At 36.1% G+C, this 22,431-nt stretch overlaps 2 protein-coding genes across 7 annotated transcripts in view; one reads left to right on the top strand and one right to left on the bottom strand.

The window, feature by feature from the left end:
• The window catches only part of LOC136026291 (phospholipase DDHD2-like), a 125,313-nt gene extending 116,504 nt beyond the window's left edge, over positions 1–8,809 (bottom strand). For 2 of the 6 annotated variants that reach the window (XM_065702694.1, XM_065702698.1), the window contains exon 1: positions 8,711–8,809. The gene's annotated coding sequence lies outside the window, so the exon portion shown is untranslated. Of the gene's footprint in view, positions 1–8,630; positions 8,646–8,710 lie in introns of those variants that run through there. The other 4 variants (XM_065702697.1, XM_065702700.1, XM_065702695.1 and 1 more) reach the window with 4 other exon arrangements.
• A 9,231-nt stretch (positions 8,810–18,040) lies between these two features.
• The window catches only part of LOC136026289 (phospholipid-transporting ATPase ABCA3-like), a 138,448-nt gene continuing 134,057 nt past the window's right edge, over positions 18,041–22,431 (top strand). Inside the window, exon 1 of the mRNA XM_065702691.1 lies at positions 18,041–18,180. The gene's annotated coding sequence lies outside the window, so the exon portion shown is untranslated. The remainder of the gene's footprint in view (positions 18,181–22,431) is intronic.

Here is a 22,431-nt window from a genome sequence, read left to right as displayed (position 1 = left end):
TGAGTAGGGCTGATAACCCCTATGCCTTTACTGAATTTGCGCTTTACTGAAAAAAAAACAAAAACAAACAAACAAATGACAGTCGATTGTCTGTTAAATTGACATATACTGACATTTCTTCATTAAGGTTTCGATAATTTTTCTTTATGAAAGTAAGAAAGCTGAAAAAAATTCAAAAGCCTTTTGTTTTCAGTAAAGTACAAATGTGTTCTGGTCTTGAGAAGGCATAGGGGTTATCAACCCTGCTCATGTTAATTTTGCTCGTTTTGAGTTTGACTTGGCTACTTATTTGTATTTATGTTCGTTTTGAGTTTCATTTATTTATTGATAGTGATTTGTGGTAGTTTTACGCTTGGAAGATTATTTAATTTCATTTCTGCTTATTCTTGCTTAATGGAGCTCTTTACTTTTCTTTGAAAATTTTTTTAGATTAATTTATTTTGGTTTTTTATTGACATAGAAATAGCTAAAGGTATTAAGTTCAAACTTCCAAGGATTGTTGAAATTCAGTCATAGACACTGTGTGTATCCAGGTTGTCAGTAGGGCATTTCTGGAATATCTAGGGGACAGTTAATGATATTAAGTTCAAACTTTCAGGGGATATTAAGAGAGATTCTGAACTCAACAAAAAAAACTTTATGCATCCAGGTTGCAGTGGTGTCAATTGCAGGGGGGAGGGGAATGGTACAAGTTTAAAATACAGATATTTGTTGAAGTACAAATGATACTCGAGCTTTGTGAAAGCTTAGGGGTGTTGGTCCTACTTCTGTTTGTGGTAATTCCTGTTTGTTTTAGGTTTCAATTGATTATCCATTGTAATTTCTGCTCATTGTGGATCATGTTTATTCATTGATACTAATTTTTGCTCATTTCAAGTTTTAATTGTTATTTGACTTAGTTTCTCTTTGTCTTTGGATTAATACAGATCTTTACTTTTTTTGGAAAAAACCTTCATTGCCCTCCACCCCTAGCTGCTCAGACAGTTGGGCTGTTCTAATGTAATTAGTTCAAGTGTATTAATTAATAGTAGGCCTACTTTACTGCTTTCTAGAAACTTTTAGTTTAAAATTCCAGACAAGCTACTTTCTCCTATCTAGGAAAGTGGTTAAATTAAGAAAATGAAACTTTTGGGAATGGATCTGCTGACTAAACCTTTCTTGGGAAGGAATTTTTAAGTACTTAACTCCACTTCTTCTCCTTCTAGAAGGCATTAATCTTTAAAAATCACTATTGATAAAAGTGAAACCTTGCAAAATAGACCTTCTGCTTAAATGAAGTATAAAAAAAAGCATTTTCAGCTTCACAGTTTTGCTCAATCCCAATTTATTGCTCCAAGATCTAGGCCTACACCTACATTTCCTTAAATTTAGAAAAAAATGATATGGCTTAAAATTCTACTTGAATAACAGGAATTGCATTTTCAAAACCAGAGAAACAAATACTAAAAATAAAAAATGAAGGTATAACATTGTTTTGTTAAGATTGAAATAGGTATAGACCTGTCAAGTAGAAAAATTACTAATACATAGAAATCAGAAGAGGGTTAACATAGTAGCTTGGCAATACCTTCCTGGAGTATGTTTTTGTCCCTTGATTAATTACTGAAAGTTTTATTTTCATAACCTAATCACTTTCCAACTGCTTTTAGCATCATCTCAGCTAATGTTGACATACTTACAAATAGAATATCAGAATTGGAAATTGTGCTTGCATTAAACAAGACAAATTGCAGTATGAAATTGCATTAAACAAATTGCAGTATTAGATGATATTTGTCTTGAAGTCCTTGTGTTTTAAGCAATCCCAAGTATACAAGAAGCAAGTTGTCTGAAACTTCAGTTTAAATTTTTTTTTTAAATAGCCTACTTCAAATTAAATTTATCAAACAGGCTAAAATTTGTGTTTCAGCATTAACCCTGATTCTGTGGAAAAATAGTATTACTGCCTTGTCCCCTCCCCCCAAAAAAAAATCATGCTGGTAAATTTGGGGCAGCTTATAATAATACCCTATGAATAAGGTGAACATACCCCTTGGTTATGCTCTTTCTGAATACAATAATTCCTTTAATTGGAAATTCAATTTCAAGTCCTTTAAAGACCCTCAAAGATAATATCTTTTTCTCATATTTTAGAAACTGCTTATATAAGCTACTGCTGTTAGCATCACTTTTGTTTAAACCAGTTTACCCAAGAAATGAACTAACTCAGATAAAATTGAAAACCAGAAAATATATAAGAAATATATAACTTGGGCTATATATTTGCACATGAGGGGGAAGGGGTAAAGTATAGTAGAGCTGCAGTTTAAATATATTACCTTAGCTTAATTTGCACTAGAGCAAAATAAGTTCCAATGTTGGATCTGTTTGGCTCTATTGTTGAGATGGCAGCTCAAACACTCCACACAATACAAAAAGTTTGATTGAGACTGCATTTACAGCCCAGTGACATGCCTTCTAATTAAGAGTGTGCTAGGATAGATGCAATTTAAGCCCACTTGGCGACAGTAAGCACAGACAGGTATGATTAAGGGCAGGGGCGTCACTATGGGGGGACTCCCCCCAAAGGTCAAAATAATACACTTTCGTCGCGCAAAGAAACAAAAGTTTGTCAACTTTCGTTGGACAATGTTCAAAAGTTTACTAGTCCATCAAACAGAGTGCCAACAAACAAACAAAAAGTTAATTCTGTAAACTTTTGTTGGGCAGTGCTCGAAAATTTTACTTGTCTGTCGACACAGAGCGCCAACAAACACAGATTAAATCAAATTCTTTAAAGCATATAAGAAACAAAAGTTTGTCAATTTCCGTCAGACAACCCTCGAAAGTTTACGGGTCTGTCAGCACATACCACCACTAGCAAACACAGAATGAACCTAATTCTGTCAACTTTCATTGGGGAAGCATATAATAAAACATAAATAGCGCCAAACTATAAGCACCAACAAACACATAATTAAAGTCGGGCGAATCTCAGTAGCCATCTCTGTTTATACATAAAAAAGCAGCTGACTGGAAATTGCAGCAATTCGGAATTTCAGAAATACAGCATCAGGGATGAAACCAATGCAGCCGAAGATCTCGCGGTAAATAACACATTAAGTATATTCTTTCTTATTCAAAATTAGAAAGAGAATACTGTCCAATCCATATACAACCTTAAGCAAATTCTCAATGTTGATTCAAAATACAAAAAAAAAATGCTATTTAGCTAGGAAATCAACCGGTTCATTGTGAACAAGGGAAGCCCAAATTAGGCTGAAAATTGTATCAAGTTCCAAAATGTCAAAGTAAGTGTGATTTTGAAATAGTGTGACATTGGATCTAGAACCAGAAGATATGAAAGTTTGGTGTATTGTACTGTGTCATGCTTTGATAAGCAAATATGTTTGGAGGACAAGGAAAAAGAGCCAGAACTAGGACAAAGTCTTAGTTCCTTGAAGTCTGCAAGGAAAAAAAGAAAGATGAGAGATATTTTGAATTCAACTCAGATTATCGAGCTACCCACTTTCAAAAGCATAATTCCAAAGAACTGAAAAACGGAAATGAAGTGAAAATTAAGCCAAAGAAAGTGCAAAAGACGACCCTGTTTGACATTCTGAAATGGCTTTGGCCAGGTGGCTTGCAGAAAACCCCAGAAGAATCCGTGGTTGGCGAAAATAATCTTGAACAGCAAGATGCAAGCTTGAGTCAATTTAACGCAGCAAAAAGCATTGAATTAGTCTTTAGTGGTGCTTCTTGTTTCAGTACTTCAGAGTCATAGCCTCTTTGTGTCCTTGTTGTAAGTATGATTATACACGTAATAGTTAGGGAGGTAAACCTCCCGAAATTTAAACACTAAACGCATAAACTAGCTGTCACAAACTTATTCAATTAACTAATTTTGGGTAAATTTTATAATCAAACAGAGCTGTGAAATATATTTTTGCCAAAAGATGTGGTTATTGCCTTCCAAGACACTTTCAGTTGTACGTAATTTAGGCAAACTAAACAGTAAAATGAAGGAGTATTCAGATTTTCAGGTAGGGAGAACGAATAATAATTTGATGTAGAACTGGATTTCCTAGAAAGGGCAAAACAGACAAAATTAGTAGACATTTACTTTGAATTTACAAATAAGAAACAATTAGCAATTCATTTAGCTGAGGAGTTGCCAGTTGTTTGGTTACAAAAGATAGTCCTGTGTAGGAGGCAGCAACTGTTCTGTTCCAAATGTTGAGTGTCCTTATAGTGAAAAGTTCTTTGGTACAAGAAACTGGATATGGAATATGTTCAAGCTAATACTGATATTTCTTGGAGTCCTTTTTTAGAATTAACTTGGGAAGTTGGAATAGGAATTTAGTGCAGAAAAAGGCAATACTAGAGACTTGCCACACAGAAACTTATTTTAAATCGTTTAGCAGTTTTCTTAGCCTATTTCCAAGTGAAAGGTTCTGCTTAATGTAGATGAAGCATTTCAAATAAGCTACATAGAAGGATTATGTCTGGTGCTTCTAATGTGGTTCTTTAGCGTGATTTTCATATGTGTAAGGAAAAGACACAGATTTCAGGCATTACTAATGTTGGATAATAAGCAGCTGCCAATAGAACATGTCAGTTTATGTTTACATATGGCTTTTATTCACACAAAATGTTTTTTTATATCAGTCTGAACTGTTTTGTGGTTATTTCTTTCTTGTTTTAGTGTATGAAACCGCGTAATATAAAATTTTCTACAGCCTCTGAGAGAAACGTCTGATAAATGTGATGTCATTTATTGTCAGATTCTGGGTGTCTTGGGGCTTTGGTCCATGATCATGAAAAGATATTTTGCTAAAAAATGCAAACGGTAATGAGAAACATGACGCAATTCAAAATATCCACGTGAATATGAGAACTTGATGAACAGTAGATGCAAATGATACTGACATAACTGCTTTAAAATGTCAAGATAGGTACATCATTATATGGCTATACCCTTTGTGACTGGATTAGAACTGACTCAGTCAAAACTACTTCTTTGCATGTTCCTTGTTCCCAACTGGACCTGGACGCAAATAAAGGAACAAAAATGCAGCTTTCATTGCTGGAACTAGAAACTGACATAAGATGCATAGCAAGGGTGTCAACCCTGGAATGCTCATCACTCATTTCCAATCAAATGGCCATAAAGCTTCTGTTGGTGATCTCTTTTCCTTTGTAGCAAGAGACAAGTTTTTTGCCCTCCTTAGCTGACAAGGAGAAAGTCGGAAAGGATATAGAGTCAGAAAATGAAAAGGAGAGAGGACACTGCATCATAAGCATGCTGCTTGATATCACCACCAAGCTTGGTAAACAAGGTCTTGCATTTCATGGCAAAGATCATGAAGGGGGCAACTACGTTGAGCTAGCCAATCTGCTTTGGAGGCATAACACTGAAATAAATCAATGAATAAGTAAGCAGAATAAGCCACATGTCATTAGCTATCTGTTAGAATGTAGTCAAAACGAATTGATTGCCATTGTTGGAACAGAGGTGGTTCAGAGAATTGTAGCAGAAGTTAATGAAGCTCACTTCTTTGGAACGTTTAGCTGTAGGTATCCAATACATTGATGTTGAAGGAGCCACTAAAGAGCGCTTACTCACCATTGTTTATTATGAGTCCAAGAAAGGAGTCAATCTTTCCAAAGAAATTCTGCATGTTATGAGGAAGCTTGGTATCAATGAAGACAAAGTGGCGTTTCAATGCTATGATTTTGCCAGCAACATGAGTGGCCATTTTGAGGGAGCACAAGCTCACACTTCCAAAAAGCTTGGAAGAAATGTTCTGTACCTTAGATGTATTGCCCACAGAGGGAATATTATAGTGGAGCATTGCTATAAATCAAGCTCCTCAACCTGCAACATGTTTGGTGTCTTACAGCAATTCTATATTTTTTTTCACCAGGGGATCCAAGTACTTCAATCTGTACCACAAGGCTGTAGAAGAAGTTGAAGGCAAGACTCATCTAAAGGGAATGTCAGAAGCAAGGTAGTCAGCAAGATCAGAGTTGCTTGAAATGCTTTGGAGTGTTCTGCCAGAAGTTGCTGGACTGTTGAGAGGAATCACAAATTCAGACACCCTTGATACAGAGACCAAGTCAAAGTTCAACAGGCTTCTCACTGCCATTACTAGATTCAAATTCATAGCACAGCTGATGTTCTTGAAGGCATTACTTTCTTCACCAAACATCCTGATTTGTGAACTTCAAGCAGTAGAGCTAGATATTGTCAGTGCATACAACTTGATGAAAGCCATGGTGACTGTCATCAAACAATCCATAAGCAACAAGAGCAAACTTGCTTGTCAAATAATGGCATCTGTCAGTATGGCCAAGCAATTAATTTGCAGAGAAGAGGATGATGATTGTCCCATGACTGACAAATGATTCCACTTTTGGTTGGAGGGGGAATATAGATGATACCATTGTCAGTGGCAGCTTCCTAGAAGATGTGCTGGTGGCAACAGAATAAGTGAAATGTTGCAGATGTCACTTGCCACATTTTATGCTATTGACTTTAAGAAATTTTTAACAGTCTTAGGGGAAAAGTTGTCCCTAGCATCTGAATAAACAAAGGAGCTGGTACTTCCTATCTTTGATTGCCTTGTGAACCTTGGACCTTTCCAGTGTCCAGCTTTCAGTGTAGCATTCTCAATAGAAGATATGCTGGTCCAAGCATTCCAGTCCCAAAATGGAAATTTTTACAGAAATTTACAAGCATGAAAATGACAGAGTTTCTGCAAGTGTAGTTGAGTTTGCCCAGCTATTCTCTCTAGCAAAGAAGAATAGAAGAGGATTGCCCTTAGTGTACAGGGCATTCATATTTGCAATAACAATTCCTGTAACATTGGCCAAAGGTGAGCAAATATTCAGTAAAATGAAGATCATAAAAAACAGATTGAGGTCAATGATGGGAGACAAAAGACTTGACCATCTTATGCTTATGATGTCAGAAAAAGACATGGTGACCAAGATCAACCTCAACCCTCTTGTAGGCAAGTGGAAAGTTGTAAAGCAGTGCTGGCTTAAATTTTAGCTGATTAATTTTTATAGGTTTGATCATGTGTCTCATCTTTTTTGATTGTTTTAGACTATAATATATGACATGTTTTTTTTAGTTTAAATTTCAACAAAGGGTACCAACATCTTGAGATTTTTTGGTAGAATTCTAGTTAATTGACTTCTTGCTATCTCAGATAGGGTTTAGGTTAGGAAAATGAAACTTTCAGGGATGAATCTACAGACTAAAGTATCTTCTGGGAAGGTATTTTGAAGCAACTACCTCTACTCCTTCTACCTCTAGAGGGCCCTGACCTTTGATGACCTTTAAAAATATGTATGTTATAAAAGTGAAACCTTGGAAAATAGATCTTCTGCTTAATTGAAATACAACAAAATTGTTTTCAGCTTCTTAACTTTGCTCAATTCCATTCTATAAGGTTTTAAAGATATGCAAATGCATTTCCTAAATTTTGAAAAAAACATTGATATGGCCCAAAATTCAACTCAAATAACAGGAATCGCAATTTCAGAACTAAAGGCAAAGAAAAGGCAACTAGTAACTGAAAATTCAGGTAAAATGTTGTTTTGTCAAAATTTAAATAGGTACAGACCTGTCATGTAGGAAAATTTCAGGGCCCTCTAGAGGGAGAAGGAGTGGATATGGGTACTTTAAAATACCTTCCCATGACATACTTTAGTCTGTAGATTCATCCCTGAAAGTTTCATTTTCCTAAGCTGAACCCTTTCCAAGATAGCAAGAAGTAAATTAACTAGAATTTTACCAATTTTTTTTTGTTGGCACTTGCCAAAGATTTGTCAGCACACCTCAGGCCCCTCCTCCTCCCCAAAGGTGAAAGGCTAGCAATGTCCCTGATTAAGGGGACCATTCTTCTGTAGTTTAGAGTAGATACTACCACACAACATTAATTTCTAATAGAGTGTGCAAGTTTGTGGGTATGTTGATTGAATATATCAGCATCCTAACCAAACTCTTTTGTATATACACACATATTAATCCCAATTTTGAGACACAGATGACGTTTCAGTTGATGTTGAAAACACTGTCTTCTTGCTTAAACTATTTCAATTGCTGATGATATTTTGGCTAAAGAAGTCTTGTCAAATTCTATAGTTAACTCTAGGCTTATGAAGCTTCCAAGAATGACCTTGTGTTTGTATTTTTCTTGGATAACTGAGTAAAGAGCTTATTGTGTGGTTGGTTGACAGATTTATACATGAATGGCATATCATTGTGCTTGTGTACCTTCCTGGGACATAGGCTACTTTAGCCTGTAGACCTATCCCTGAAAGTTTCATTTTCCTAACCTAAACCCTTACTGAGATAGCAAGAACTCAATCAACTAGAATTTTATCAATTTCTTAATTAAAAATTACCTAGAAAAAAATCTAGACTCAGACCCAGAATTGAATTAGGCTAGGCCTAAGTTGAATGAACATATGCCAATCCTCGCAACATTCCAGCCCTATTCTAATTTGACAAGAACAGATGATTTTGTGCTTGACACAGCAGATAAATCTGTCCCTGATGTCTATTGGTAGATATATTTAACTCAACGCACAAAAAAAGGTAGCCTACAAGAGCAAGAACAATGGGGTCTAAAGGCTACCTGTGCATGTGGAGGCAATGGGCCAGTCTTGAATGAGTTTGGTAAGTCTGCCCATAATAATAAAAACACTTCAAGCTTACCTCTTGACTATACAATCAAAAATTGTATTTGTTTTGTGTCTTTCCTATGCTATTTAATGTACAATAAAATCAGTCGCTTATTATGTTCTGTGATTTTATAGGTAGCGCTAAAGATTGATGCCAAATGACATATACCCGACGTTCAATAATTTAGGTTATGGCAATTAATAGAATCTCCGAGCCGTTCCTAGGAGGGAGGTAACCAATTCATCCGCACCTGGTGCCATATCTGGGAAGGGGGTAGCCTAGTAGGCTGCCCTGGATGCAATACCCGAAGAAGGTTCACGGCTGGGGGACTGCCCACTTTGATTCGGCTTTTTTTGTTTATATTTGGGTCGGGAGTGGGCGCTGTAATTAATTTTCCTCTGGTCACAACCAACACTAGGAACGGCTCCGATAGTATTACTTATTGAATTAAATTTTAAAAAATAAGTTTTTTTAACTGCAAGTAAGGAGCGATATTAAAACTCATAACGAAAATAAATTTTTCCGTATATGAAAGGGGTTGTCCCCTCCTTGCCGTCTCGCTTTTTACGCTAAAGTTTGACTCTTTTTCACATTTCTACTTTTTAAAACAATCAAAAACTCTAGCGTAAAGAGCCAGGCGTCAAGTTTCGTTTACTATTGAGCCGGGTCGCTCCTAACTACAGTTTGTTACTACGAACTGTTTGATAAGCACAATTATTTTGCTCTGTTGAACGCCATTTGAACATGATAATTAGTTTAAGTGGAAAATTGAAAATTTAAGGAAGTGCTCAAAAGACTCAAGTCCAGTGGTCAACCTTTTTCTCCCCACACCCTGTATCAAAGACAAAGGGTTAACTAAAGAATTTTCCCAAGAACTAACTGTCATTGAAAGTTATTGAGAATTTTTGCTTTGACTATGAAATTTGTAATGTCGGCAAGATTTTCAATCAAAATTGGTAGTACAACAGGAAGCTACCAAAGTTGCAACAAATTAGTCTAGTAGGATTTCTATTGAGCTGAAACTTGGTGCTTTCCTTGCAGGTATGCTAAAGCATTTCTAGCGACTGCCTTTTCCTTAACTTCAAAAACAAGTCTGCTCCGTTTAATTGGTAAAACTACGTTCACACTGTCTAAAAAATAACTACGCGTTTGACTGTGAAACCTGATCGAAAAGATGATGAAATTTTTCATCCTCTACATTGGTAAGGTTTTCAGTCAAAGCAGGTAGCACTACAAGGAACTCTCAAAGCTTCGAAAATGCTCAAATGACGTTTCCTTCGAGCTGATGTTAAGCGTTTTTCTTGCAGGTTTCAGAGATTGCTCTTTCCTGAACCTTCAAAAGAAAATTCTGTTCCGTTTATTCGATAAAACGAAATTCATACTTTCTAATGATGTAAGTTTCATTAAACTAAATATTCCTATCTCCGGCATAAAATGAGAGAAGCTAAATTGTTTTTCTAAGATTTCCGGGAAAGTAGGTTTCTGCTTTTAGTTTTCAATAGTTTGGTAACACAATTAAAAAGCTTACAATAGACCAATCAGGGTGGTTCTTTAATGTGTTGATTTCGATGAAAATTAACAATTTTGCAGCTCCATTGCAATTTTTAAGAAAAATTCAAAATTAGGAATATAAATTTCTATAAGCTGGTTGAAGATATACCGAAATTTTTTCTTTGTTTTGCTTTTTCTTTTTGGACATGTGAAGCGAATTCGGCTCTATTAGAGCTTGTGATAACCTTTTGAAAATAAATATTGTTTTATCTTACTGTTGTTCCTTTTTGACGACCATCCTACATAGGTCCTTTTCAGTAAAAACCTTATACTAGCGCTGGACCATAAACAGTTCTACGAAGGAAAAACATACTAGCTTAGGTAGCTGTTTACAGGAGTACGACGCAACAACATGACAACTGCTGCATTTGATACAAGTAATCCATTGATTTTCAACTCTAATTCTTCTTGCAATTGAGTAATCTGATCCAAACATGGCTTTGCAGGTTTGGTGGTGTAGAGCTTCCTACTTAAATTACTTGAATATTCCAGGTCACCAAAGCACACAAAAACAAAACTCGGACTAGTAGACTATACTAAACTTCCTTCAGTTTCCATCCATCCTTTTTCATTAATTTGAAAATAATGTATAAAATATAACATGCTTGCCATCTATTCAATTATATAGTATTTTTTTGTGTCGGCTTTATTTCTATAGGTAGGGATAAATTAAGCTCATGACCAGGGGCAAATGATGGAGGGACCCCGGAAAAGTTTTCCTTCCAGGCAAGCGCCCAAAAATCCGACCAAAAATTATATTTTTACAAACAATAGTTAAAAATAAAACTGTTAACAGATTATAAATAAAATTACTTCTTTTGATAATGATTGCCTCTGATTTTTAAACAGTTAAAGGTGAGACTTGTAATAGGGGTACTGACTCAAAGTTACAAAATCTCTTAATATTGCTAAGTTTATCAACTGAGACCTGAAATCAGAAAATGCCTCTTTCAAAGGCAACTAGATCTGCGTTGCAAGGGCAACGTGAAGTGTTGCGTCAACGTTGCCAGAGCAATACTTAGTTGGTTTCTCCGAATAAGTATTAAAGTCAACTGCAATATTTGCTACTGGGCATCTTATCCCTTTTGATATTAATCTTATCTCCGTCGAGATAAAAATAGTTCCAGTAGCAAATACTGCAGTTGACTTTAATCTAGTTCCAGATAATGTTAGAAGTATAAGAGTGAAATCTGCATAATATAAAAAGAAAAAATCTTTAACAGGAAAAGAGATAAAAGGAAAGGAAGGTCAACATTCGAATAAAGAAGTCGGTATCCAGCGTAGCTTGGTAGAAATAGTAAAAGTTAATGAGCTCTAAAACAAAGAAATGTTTAGTGCTACGTGCTACTAGTGCTACGATAACTGAGTTGTGGTAACTGTAATACGTCACTAAATTTCTGGCAAACCATTTGGCTGGCGATTTTACGTACACATGGTCAAGCAATGTTCCTTTTCTTGTAGTATATTTTCTAACAAGCTGTTGAAAACTGTATTTTTCAAAATGAGAAAGAATTGAAGAGTCTTCGTTGATGTTAAAGTCGAAATGTTAACGTCGTAGACGCTCGTTGAAACAGATATTCGGGTATCGTAAATTTTTAGCCCAAAGTGAACCGATTCTTACTTACAAGTCCCTCTTCATTGATAAGACATCCATTTCACCAGAAACAAATAAACTAGCAAAAGTTTCAAACACCTCATCACTGAAGATGATTTTAGCATAACAGCCGATTATTACTTACAAGTCCCCTACATGTCTTACTTACCACTAGAACCAAATTGGTCTTACCATCAAATACACCGAAAAAAAATAATAGGTACACCGACTATCAAAAGTTGCGAACCCCTCATTGTCGAAGATGATTGGTCTCACAATTGGTATCGGCCTACTTTTAGTTTCAGTGTGTACCTCACTACTGAAGTTGTCAACCCCTTTAAACTTACAAACTGATATATCTCATGAAGGGATTTTTCTAAAAAAATAAATGGATGACATATACTTTGATCAGCTCATCAAGAGCTATCGGCTGTTGTCGAAAAAAAACTATCTGTCAAAAGTGAACTTTTTTGCCGTACGCCAAGTTTCTAACGTTATCACTTTGATAGGAGCAAAGGACAGAGGCGCCATTTGGACCAAATCTTGGGGTGGGCATAAACTCCATCTTGGGCCCCCCTGACTCACTTCATGTCGCGTAATCATCTAGGAAATGGGCATTTGACAGAATTCGAGAATTTTATTATGTATCTTACCTACTTTCAAAGTTTTATATAATTAATAGCAAATAGCGTAATTACCCCAAGGGTCGTCAAGTAATTACGCTCTTTGGTTAATAGGCGTTCAGTAATTTCAAATCAATTAGACAGAATGGATTATGTTGGACATAATGGATTATTATGGCCGACAAAGGGCCCTTTGTGGTGGAAGCTTGGGCCCCCTGGAAAATCTGGGGTGGACATTTGCCCACACCTGACCCCCCCCCCCAAATGGCGCCTCTGGCAAAGATAAACTCTAATTTCTTTAGCAATGAGAGATCTTTTAAAGAGGCACATCTGATACCATTTCTCTACCGCAATGCCAAGTGCGAAAAACCGAATCATAAACTCAGCTGAAATCACGAACAGAAATGGGTAACAACAATAGATGGCAGCACTTTCGGACCCGTGGGAAAATGCACTTTTTGTTTCTATAAATTTTTCTATTTATCACTCAAAGAAGATATATTGGATGTGGGGCCGGGTAACTGCCACATATGTTTAACGCTTATAGATTTTAGTCTATCTTCATTTTGAAACTGGTGCCTGCCTGCTAGAACGGAGCTTTCCACTCGAAAGCAGAAACATGGTTTGATGAAACGAAAGCTTGACTGCGTAACTTCAGACAGTTCTCTCTGACAGAGGCTATAAAACTCCACTTCACTTCACACACTATAGGCTCTGGCTCAAGGATAAGCAAAAGCCATCCTTTTTGGCCCTAGGCAAGAGTTCTACGAAGCTTTCCGAAATGCAAAGTCATATTCATCAATCCGGCCTAGGGTCCATACTTTCCGTAAAAACCGTAGAGGTTAGATCCTCACTACTTTTTAGGAATAAGCTGAAATCGAGGTGATAGGAACAAAAAAAATAACACAACAAAACCAAATTGTTGCTCTCGCAGCACAATCAGCTTTGTATTAACTGCTATTTCATGGATGTGTAAGAGCAGCTTGGGTTTTGGGCCTGTTTCTTCAGGATTTTTTTTTACTGAAATGACAGCAGTAAACGAAACTGTCAAATAAGATATTAGTTTGCACAAAATATGCTTTTAAATTATTGCAACGAACGATTATGAAAATATAGTTTAAAATAGAAATGTTATTTATAAAGTTTATTTCGTAATATTTTTTTCAAAGCCAATTTTCAAAAATAGAATAAAAACATTTATAGCACTTTTACTGAGAATTTGAACAACAAAACGGGAGAGCTCGAGTTTACTCAGCAAATTCTAGACTCGTGAAATTTTACTGGGAATTTGAACAAAACGGGGAAACTCGGGTGTAATCAGCTAATTCTAGACTCGTGTAATTTTATTGGGAATTTGACAAATGAAACAAGGAGACTCGGTGCTATTTCAAAGACAGAGTCTTTGACTGAGTTAGATCAGAGACAATCTATATCAATACTACATCAAAAACAGCGATGAATATTATATTGAGATAGGCCACATAATCCCCTATAGTCAAACTGTAGGGACGATGTCTGTTTTATTTCCTACTTCCAGAAATATGTGGATTTTATTCCTATTTAACCACATATTTGTCAATATAACTTGTTTTTTTTTAATATTTCAGTTTTTTTTTTCTCCTCACAACTTAGAGTTACTTCAGGATCAAATTTACCATGTCGGAGGTTTTTAAATATTAAAAGGCTAATTAGTGTTTTTAATTTAAAAAGCAAGTCTTTTCAGCCAAAGTAGTAAAGAAACTTATCCAAAATTTTGTTGCTCAGGGATATAAATGTGTCTATAATTAAAGCCATAGAAGTTTGAAATGAACAGTAATTACCTAAAGTAAAAATCGGGCTATGGGAAGAAACAAATGTCAGCTTCCTCCTCAGTTTATCGGATTGAAACAGTCTGCTGTACTATTTTGAAGAAAATGACTGTCTCAGAATTTTGGTCAGATATCTTTGGGGGAGGGCAGCTAAAAAAGGATTTGGAGGGGGGATGTTGCCCTCCAAGTACATCTGGATCTTAAAAAGACAATTAAAATTTAAGACAATTAAAAAAAGGAAAATATATAACACATTAAAGCTTTAAAAACAGAGAACAGAAAAGATGTGCTGCAGAAACTTCAGCGGGGCTCATGTGATTATAAATTGGAGTTCTAGTTCTAATCGAAATTGAAAGTTCTAGTCCCCATTTTAACCAAAGAAAGCAATAGTAGGGCGACTAGCTACCTTCTCATGTCCCTTTGTTCACCAAAAACATCTGATCAAAATTTTGAGATAGCTATTTTGTTTAAAAGAATCGTAAGGTCAGATAACTATACCTTCAGGATTGACTAAAACCCTCCATAGCTCCTTCCTCCCTGATGGTTTACCTATAAGGTTTTTGATCAAAAGTTGCCTAAGGGAAAATATATGATGCATTAAAGCTTTAAAAACAGAGGACAGAAAAAAATGTGTTGCAGGAACATCAACGGGGCCCATTTGAATATAAACTGGAGCTCTACTTCTGATTGAAATTGAAAGTTCTAGTGCCCTTTTAAACTAACGAAAGCAGTAGTAGGGCGACTAGCTACCGTACCATGTCCCTCAAAATAAAACCCCCCATAAAACCCACAATAGCTCCTCCCTCCATTATTGTTTACCTATAAGGTTTTTAATTGGGAAAAGGATATAAGGAGGGTATATCAACAAATCTAAGGAACGGCTACCCCCTCCCCTGAGTAAAATTTGAAATTTTGGAAAAATCACTGTCTCCAAAATAGTCAAAGCTATGCATCTGGGGATGAAATCCCTGTTACGACCCACTGGATAAGGAATGGAAATTTTATAATTTGTCCATTTTTTTAAATGCAGGATTCATCATAAAAAGGGATGAATGTTGGGTCATGGGTGGGTAAAAAAAAAAAAAAAACGAAGTGTGTCCAGTTTATCAAAAAGGCGCATACGTAATGTCTTAGAAATAGCTTAGAATATTAATCTGAAGCTTTTAAGGTCACTGTCACAACTATTGTCGAAATAGCTATCATCTTCTTTTCCCCTCCTCTCTTTTTTGAGCATTGAGGACGGTATGCTGGGATTTTCTCCAAAGTGCCCCCTTCGTCTTATCGTTCCTTTTTCACAGGCTGAAAATTATACTTGTTATTCTTTCCTAATTACTTTTAGGATTTTTTTTTTTTTTTTGTTCTTTTTGTCAAACTTGTGTTTGCCATTCTAGGGTAACTGTTTTAGCCACAAGAAGAGTTTCATTAGCTAGCAAATCTTACATTTCAGGTAACGAGAAAATGCTGTTTCAAGAGTTTTTTTTGACATAGTTCGATAGTTTCGAACATATGCCTCTTTTCAAAAACTTCTAGGACACATTTTACAGCTTTATCTTACAGTTGTGCCACCTTGTTTCTCTTCTCTCCTTTTTTGAGTACTGAGGACGGCTTGGTGGAGTTTCTTGCCAAAATAGCTCGTTCATCTTTTTGTTTGTTTTTCACTGGCTAAAAATCCCCCTCGTTTGAGCTTCCTAATTACTTTAAGGATTTTTATGGCACTTGGTATTTATCAAGTGACATATAGCGATCGCAAATTCTGTTGGTCTGTCTGTCCCGGTTTTGCTAGTTTAGGCACTTCCAGATAAGCTAGGACGATGAAATTTGCCAGGCTTATCAGGGACCAGACCAGACTAAATTAAAAATTCGACCATCTGGGGGGTGGAGAGGTGGGGGACGGTTAATTCGGAAAAATTAGAAAAAATGAGGTATTTTTAACTAGCGAACGGGTGATCGGACCTTATTGAAATTTGATATTTATAAGGATATCGTGTCTCGGAGCTCTCGTTTTAAATCCCGACCGGATCCGGAAACATTGGGGGAGTTAGAGGGGGAAACTTAAAATCTTGGAAAACGCTTAGAGTGGAGGGATCGGGATGAAACTTGGTGGGAAAAAATGAGCACAAGTCCTAGTTACATGATTGACATAACCGGAACGGATCTGCTCTCTTTGGAGGAGTTTGGGGGAGGGTAATTTCTGAAAAATTAGAAAAAATGAGGTACTTTTAACTTACGAAGGAATGATCGGATATTAATGAAATTTCATATTTAGAAGGACCTCGAAACTGATCTCTTATTTTAAATCTCGACCGGATCCAATGTCATTTGGGGGCTGGAAATCTTGGCAAACGCTTAGAATGGAGAGATCAGGATGAAACTTGGTGGGAAGAAATTGTACAGGTCCACGATACGTAACTGACATAATTGGACCGGGTCAGCTCTCTTTAAGGGAGTTGGAGGGGAGGGGTAATTCAGAAAAATTAGAAAAAATGAGGTATCTGTAGCTTACGAATGGGTGATCATATTTTAATGAAATTTGAAATTTAGAAGGACCCTGTGCTTCAAAGCTCTTATTTTAAATCCCGACCAGATTCGGTGACAGTGGGGGGAGCTGGAGGGGGAAACCGGTAATCTTGGAAAAAGTGAAAATTGAGGTATCTTTATCTTACGAATGGGTGATCGAATCGTAATAAAAATTCATACATAGAAAGATATTATGTCTCAGATGCTCCATTTTCCATTCGAATCGGATCCAGGGACATAGGGGTTCGAGGGGGAAAAGAAATTTGGAAAACGCTTAAAGTGGAGAGATCGAGATGAAACTTGGTGGGAAGAATAAGCACAAGTTCTAGATATGTGATCGACATAACCAGACTGAATCCGCTCTCTTGGGGGGAGTTGGAGGGTATTATTATTGTAAAAATTGAGGTATTTTGAACTTAAGAACGGATGACTGGATCTTAATGAAGTTTGATATTTAGAAGGAACTCATGTATCAGACCTTTAATTTTAAATCCCAACCAGATCTGGTAACATTGGGGGGAGTTGGAGGGCGAAACCGAAAATCTTGGAAAACGCTTAGAATGGAGAGATCGGGATGAAACTTGGTGGGTAGAATAAGCAAACGTCGTACATAGGTGATTGACATAACCAGTCTGGATCAACTCTCTTTGGGGGAGTTATGGGGGGTCCAGTGCTTTGGTGAGCTCGGTACTTCTGGACGTGCTAGGACGACGAAAATTGGTAGGTATGTCAGGGTCCTGCACAAATTGACTTGATAAGTTGTTTTCCCCAATTCGACCATCTAGGGGCTGAAGGGAGAGGAAAAATTAGAAAAAATGAGGTATCTTTAACTTACGAGTGGGTGATCGGATCTTAATGAATTTTGATATTAATAATCACCTCGTGTCTTAGAGCTCTTATCTTAAATCCTGACCGGCATTAAGCCTCTGATTTTCCTTTTAAATCAATCTATTGATTATTAGAATTTTGCTAGAGCTCATGCCATAAGAGCTCTTGGCTCTTCCGGCCTCGTCACAAGTGCCATTTGAGCTCCTAGCTCTTATTTCGTATTATTCATCACACTTTTGCTTACTATTTTAGGGATAATTTCTTGTTTAGCCGCAAAAAGGGTCATTAGACAGGAAAAATTGTTATCTTTCACATTACGTGAAAGTTGCTACTTCTTTCCTTGATTTTCGACATAGTTAAGTGGTTTCGAACACATGCCGTTTTACAAAAAAATAACTTGTCATTTTTGTTGCTGTGATTTCGCCTTGCGGAGAGTAATACTGTTCTTGCGTTAATTCATTATAACAGTACCTTTGAAGAAGACTTCATATTGATTTTGTGAATTTTTGTTTTGAAAATGTTTTTAGGATATTTTGACAAATCAATTATGGAAAAAAATAGCTTAGGATACAAGCCTTAAAGGTATGTTTATTCCCCTTAATTTGATTGGAGTAAACCAATAATTTGATTGGAGCAAATTATAAACCTTATTTGTATGGCATTAGCCTACCTTAAGGTGGTATAGAAAGGAAAGTGCTAAAAGAAAAACAAAATGTTCTTTGCCTATTAGAAAAGCAGATTAAATCAGATTATAGAAACGAGGAACAAGATAAACGAGTGTTTTTTCAGATCTTAATGAAATTTGATTTTTAGAAGGTATTCATGTCTCAGAGCTCTTATTTCAAATCCCGACCAGATCTTTTGACACTGGGGGGAGTTGGAGGGGGGAATATTGTAAAAACACTTGGAGTGGAGGAATCGGGATGAAGCTTGGTGGATAGAATAAACAAATGTCGTTGATACGTGATTGACAGAATCGTACTGGATTCGCTCTCTTTGGAGGAGTTGGGGGGAGGGGTTCAGTGATTTGGCGAGTTTGGTGACTCTGGACGTGCTAGGACGATGAAAATTGGTAGGCGTGTCAGGGAGCTGCACAATTTGACTTGATAAAGTCTTTTTCCCAGATCCGACCATCTGGGGGGTTAAAGGGAGAGGAAAAATTAGAAAAAATTAGGTATTTATAACTTACGAGTGGGTGATCGGATCTTAATGAATTTTGATATTTAGAAGGACACCGTGATTCAGAGCTCTTATTTTAAATCCTGACCGGCATTAAGCCTCTTATTTTCCTTTTTAAATCAATCTATTTTAATTAGAATTTACATAGAATTTTGTTAGAGCTCATACCATATGATCTCCTGGCTCTTAGCTCTTCTCGCCTCGTCACAAGTGCCATATGAGCTCTTAGCTCTTGTTAAATATAAATTTTCAATTTTAACATGGGATTTTTAAGTTCCATCAGTTCACTTAATCACGGCCTTAGATCCGATCACTCCTTCGTAAGTTAGAAATACCTCATTTTTTCTAATTTTTCATAATTAACCCTCCCCCAAAGACAGCGGGTCAGTTCTGGTTATGTCAATCACGTATCTAGGACTTGTGCTTAGTTTTTACACCAAATTTCATCTCGATCCCTCCACTCTAAGTGTTTTCCAAGATTTTAGGTTTTCCCCTCCAACTCCCCCCAATGTACCGGATCCGGTCGGGATTTGAAATAAGAGCTCTGAGACACGATATCCGTCTAAATATCAAATTTCATTAAGATCCGATCACCCATTCGTAAGTTAAAAATACCACATTTTTTCTAATCTTTCCGAATCAACCGTCCCCCCACTCTCCCCAGATGGCCAAATCGGGAAAACGACTATTTCTAATTTAATCTGGTTTAGTCCCTGATACGCATGCCAAATTTCATCGTCCTAGCTTATCTGGAAGTGCCTAAACTAGCAAAACCGGGACAGACCGACAGAATTTGCGATCGCTATATGTCACTTGGTTATTACCAAGTGCCAGAAAATGACAAAAATCCTTTGCCCAGTCCCCTACAGTTTTTTGAATTGGCGTCACTATCTGATTGGTGGATAATTTTTATCTGACCAATTATAGAACTATTTACGTGTTAAGTAGCTTATGTTACGGAATTGCAATGTAAAATCTCTGTAATTACCAGTTTAGTAGTTAGAGATTATAATTAAGTAGAGTAGGTGAGTTAATTGAAAAAAAAACATTGTCTAAAAAAAGCATAAAAGGGTTAATGATAGCACTAACTATATTGCAACTATGATTTACGTGATATAGTGTTTATCAAGCGTGTACTCTTCATTGACGTCAGTTCACGAAAATAAATGGGAGGGGCAAAATGCATTTTTAAATCTAGGGGAAATTTTTTTGTTATTTTAAGTTTTTCAATGGAAATACCAAAAAATATATTTTCGATTAGAATAGGCTACGCCCAAAAAGTTTTTTTTTTTTTAAATCTAGGGTTGCAAAAAAATTTATTGACGCCCCCTGACACTTCACTTTTTCACATCAGAAAAAGAAACGTTTGAATTAATTTGAGCTTGAGGACTTTAGTTTGACCTCTCATACTAAGATTGTTGCATATCTTATGTAACAAATAACTAGAGCAATGTGGCACTATTATTAGAAATGGATAAAAAAATGAATTATGAACAAAATGTCGATGGAGCAAGGGCGCACAAGAGGGGATTTGGGGCCACCTTCCTGAAATCTCAATTTTTTTTTCTAAATTCCTGGGTAATTATTTTTTTAAATCATGAAATAACATAATATTTTTCATTAATCTCCCCCACCCCAAAAAAATTCTGTGTAGGCTACATGCCTGCAGCGAACTATAAAACGGTACTATTCGGAATTGTGAGAATGAGGACATCAAAGGAAACAGTAGGCTACTCTGATAAATTACATAAAAAAAACTAGTTTTTTTAACTGAAAGTAAGGAGCGACATTAAAACTTAAAACGAACAGAAATTACTCCGTATATGAAATGTGTTGTCCCCTCCGCAATCCCTCGCTCTTTACGCTAAAGCTTTTAATTGTTTTAAAAAGCAGAATTGTGGCAAAGAGTCAAACTTTAGCGTAAAGAGCGAGGAATTGCGGAGGGGACAACCCATTTCATCTACGGAGTAATTTCTGTTCGTTTGAAGTTTTAATGTCGCTCCTTACTTTCAGTTAAAAAAACTAGTTTTTTTTATGTAATTTCTGAACGTTTTTGAATTAATGCATGTTTGATTTTGGCTCTCCACACATAAATTATTAAAATGAAATTTGCATATTAATTCCTTTTTTGGCTAAATGGCTTTCTCTTAGTTTTGATCACGATTTTGAGAAATAAGGGATGGGGGAGGAGGCCTAGTTGCCATGCAATTTTTCGGTTACATAACAAGGCAATCATAAATTTTAATTTTTAACGAATTTTTTTATTAGTAAACAATATACATAACTTAAGAAGTAATTTACGTAACAAACTTTTATATTCTTTAATTTTTATTATGTATATGAGGGGGTTTGTACCCTCGTTAATACCTCGTTAATACCTCGTTCTTTACACTAAATCGTAAGTTTCCTCCCAATTCTTTAAGAATGACCCCTGAATCAGAAAGGCCGTTGAATAAATAGTTGAAATTACTAAAAATACTATAGCATAAAGAGCGAGGTATTTATCTCCTCCTAAATACCTCGCTCTTTATGCTAAAGTATTTTTAGAACCCCTCATATGCGTAATAATCTCTGTTCGTTTTAAGTTTCAATGCTACTCTTTACTTTCATTTGAAAAAAACTTTTCCATGTTTATTTTTTCATTGTTTTTTGTATAGTAATTTTAGAAAATCCTGCGCCCTTTTCATTGAATTTCTGTTCCCCCATGATATAATTCTCCAAGGAAAGATCCTCCCTCATAGCCCCCTCCCCTCAACCTCACCCCCAAAACCAAACAAACAAAACACTTCCAATAACCATTATTATATGTAAACACTGGTCGAAGTTTGCAACTTGCAGCCCCTCCCCCAGGGACTGTGGGGGAGTAAGTCATTCCCAAAGACATAGTTATTATGGTTTTGAATATGCAGAACAAAATGGCTATCTCAAAATTTTGATCTGTTGATTTTGGAGAAAAAATGAGCGTGGGAAAAAAATGGCACTAGAACTTTTCATTTCCGTTAGAATGAGCCCTCTTGCGACATTCTAGGACCACTTGGTCGATACGATGACCCCTGAAAAAAAAAAAACAAAAAAAAAAAACAAAAAAAAAAAACAAATAAACACGCACCCGTGATTTGTGTTCTGGTAAAAAAAAATGCGAAATCCCACATTTTTGTAGATTGGACCTTGAAATTTTTCTAAAGGGTTCTCTGATACGCTGAATGCGATGGTGTGATTTTCGTTAAGATCCTATGACTTTTAGGGGGTGTTTCCCCCTATTTTCCAAAATAAGGCAAATTTTCTCAGGCTCGTAACTTTTGATGACAAAGACAAAATTTGATGAAACTTATATATTTAAAATCAGCATGAAAATCTGATTCTTTTGATGTATATTTTAGCATCAAATTCCATTTTTAGAGTTTCGTGTACTATTGAGCCGGGTCGCTCCTTACTACAGTTCGTTACCACGAACTGTTTGATAAATCTTTAAAAAAAGTAAAATAATATAGATAGGAGCTTGAAACCTCTACAGTTATGTTCTCTGATACGCTGAAAGCGATAATGTGATTTTTTTTTTATTAAAATTACTTTGCTGTACTTGAGGGCTGTTTTCCCCCTATTTCAAACACTAGGTATGTTGTCTCAGGCTCGTATATCTTGATCGGTAACAGT

Source organism: Artemia franciscana, chromosome 4 (genome assembly GCF_032884065.1).
Source record: "Artemia franciscana chromosome 4, ASM3288406v1, whole genome shotgun sequence".
NCBI lineage: Eukaryota > Metazoa > Arthropoda > Branchiopoda > Anostraca > Artemiidae > Artemia > Artemia franciscana.
This window is presented reverse-complemented; position numbering and strand designations above follow the sequence as displayed.